Here is a 3,101-nt window from a genome sequence, read left to right on the forward strand (position 1 = left end):
GGATGCAATAAAGGTGCCATTTTTCTCACCTAGAGTACCATCTTTCACCTACGGTGCACGTTGGGTGAAGGGAGCCAGTTTTTCACCCTTGCTAAGGGTGCAATTTCGGCTCTCTATCGGGTGTCGCTGGTGAACAAGCGTTTCACCACTGAAAGGTGCCAAACGCAACCTGTAGTTTTAACAGTGTAGAGACATAATTGCATACCTCCTTTAGAAAGAAATGCCACTAAATTTTTTGCCTTCCATATCCTTTTATGTTACTACCCCTCATCAGATTTCACCTTATTATCAGCGACTGACCAGTATTGGCGAGCAACACCACTACCAACTTGAATCAATACCCGTAGAGAGGGAAGAGCAGTATTTAGCATTCTACTGTCGTATTGCTCATTGCTCTCATCAAGTCTTCTTCCATCGTTGAATCACTACAGGTTCTGGACCACCTAAATTTGTCACTGCGTTGGATCGTTGGGTGGCTGATGTGACATATTTATCAATTTTTTAAAAATTGCATAATGTACTAGAAAGTTTCAGATAGTGTTGCAAGTATATGTTCGCATATTTAGCATAATTCCCATAACAGGCTGCGTAAAAGAGAGGCGGCTAGGTGTTTGCAAACGAGAACCCCCACCGACTTGGAGGGTGCAGAATTGCAGCATTGCCCGTCTCACTGTTGGCAATTTCGGTTTATCCCCCCTTACGGTAATGGCAAAAGATTAAAGAAAAGTTGAAGTAAATTAATTAAGAAGAAGGAGGTAAACTGCAGTCAATTTGGACTATTTTTTATGTTGCACAGAGATTTTGTTTTAGATATCACCCCAGCGCTCTAAACAGTTAAATAACTCCAGTCACAACTAAATTAGTTACTGAGCTCGCTTAGATCTTTTAGAATTATCCTTCTGTCATTACTATATCATTGTGGGGCATTTTGTACTTCGGAAAAGTTTTAAATCAGTGAAATTTTTTCATGAACTTCACTGCAATCGCTGATTTTAGAATGCATGACGCAATCTGCGCCATGGACCCCCCCCCCCCCCCCCCCCCCCCCGCCCCTCCCGCCTGTGCACCCCGGTTAATTAGCATTTTTTCCATGAGAGTTTATTATTTTACTATTATAGAGTGATTTCTGCGACGTTTGAGGTTTTTTTTAAGTAATAGAAATTATTTTTATTTAAAAAGAGGATTATTTCGCCCCCCCCCCTTTCCCCCAAAACCGGACGCGAAAAGTGCTAGGACTTTTTACTCCTTCTTGCTGAAAGGGTAAGAAGTAATTTGCAACAGGTTTCAACTTTTTTTTTTGGATGTTTGTAAGGGCTACCTTTTGGATAAGTTTTTGTTTCATTCATTATTTTTCAAATTATCGCTGTCACAAGTAAAGAGAAAAACATTCGATTGCTGAACAGCCTTTTAAGATTTTGCGACCAAAATTGAATCAGAACCTATTCTCTTTGAGATTAATATGTTGACTTTTTTTTTTTTTTATTCCGCCAGTTACTTCTTGAGATACAGTTGGAGCGTATAACGAAAGAAAGGTCTGATTGCTCCATCCCCTTGGAGGAATTCGCGCCAAAAACAAATGAACACTAGAACACATGAGGGCACAAATGTGCACAATTTTTGTTTGATTTCATGAAGTAGTTTCTGCTTCAGAGCGGTCGCATAAAAAATAAATAAATAAATAATAATAATAAAAAAACGGGCACACACATACATGTTCAACAATCAGTGTTAAACAAGAGTTGGGGGAAAAAAAACATAGTGTAAAATTTCCCGTCGGAATAATGGTGAGTGTTCCTTAAAATCCCGTTAAAATTTGGCCCTTAGTTCCTAAAAAATCCCATTCGAAAGAGAAAACTTCGTAAATAAAGTTTAGACTCCCCAAAAATTATAGTACTCAAATAAATAATTATAAATATAGGTAAAATGATCATTTGAATAAAGGCAACAGTTTCATAATAGCTCCAACAAACCCTTTAAATCCTTATCAGAATTGGGACAACAGCCCCCCCCCCCCCCCAAAATGCCCAGTGTACAGTCTCGAAGCTTAGTCCCTAAAAATCCTTTACTGAGTGATGTCAATAGTGCTTATAGATCCCTATCAGAATAAGGACCACAGTCTCTAAAAATTCTCATTCGTCCCCCAAACTCTCCATTAGAAAAAAATGCATCTCTTAAAATACTTTATTATAAGGACATCTGTTTCCGAATTTCCCTGTTAGAATTCGGAACTCCAGCGCTCGAATACGCTACCTTGCGGTGATTTACAAAACTGCAAATGAAACTAAAACTTTGCCACGTTGCGTTCCATGTGTGTCTGTTGACGTAAACACAGGCAGTTTGTTCTGAGTATTTATTAACGCAATCGATGTGTCTTAGTTTGCTTTCAGCTACAGAAATTAATTCGTCAATTAGTAGTATTCTCGAGCTCCTCAAAATAATATTAGTTTTCATTATTTCCTTAATAATAGGTGAAAGTGAAAATTCTGGATTAACAAACTTGGATAACGTTATACAAGGTAAAAAATTTTATTGTTTTGTATGAATTTGTAAGAATATGGGAGTTTTTTTAATCTTAAATTAATTAAACTTACCATATTTTACAGCAGCATTTAGTTGGAATGGACAGTATGCAAAATATTTTCTTGAATATATTATCGTAGAACAAAATGAATAACCGAGAAAGAATTTACTTTATTCCTTTTATTCTCAGCTGAAAGGTTTCGCCAAATTTGTTTAGGGTTATAGTTTTTGTATTGTGCGAGCAAAGTAGCCTTGGCGAGATTTCGCGTTTTTAGTTAAACCATTTTTAATTTTTATCATGAGTGGAATAAAATGGTAGTAAGATTACAGAATTCGATAAGTGAAAGGAAATAATGGTCAATCAACTGAAAAGAAAACTACCACCATATATCCGTGAGAATTTTGTTGATGATTTGCATAACATGACACAATTAAATCGTAGTTCAGAAATTAGAAAAATCGAAACAGAAAATTTTTAAACGAACCGATTCGGGAATTCGAGAGAAATAACTCGGCTACAAATGGAAAACAATAAGCGCTAGCCAAGCAAGGCAAAAAAGTATCATCTTCTTTCGATAACA

The sequence above is a fragment of the Uloborus diversus genome, chromosome 3 (genome assembly GCF_026930045.1).
Source record: "Uloborus diversus isolate 005 chromosome 3, Udiv.v.3.1, whole genome shotgun sequence".
NCBI classification, from domain to species: Eukaryota; Metazoa; Arthropoda; class Arachnida; order Araneae; family Uloboridae; genus Uloborus; species Uloborus diversus.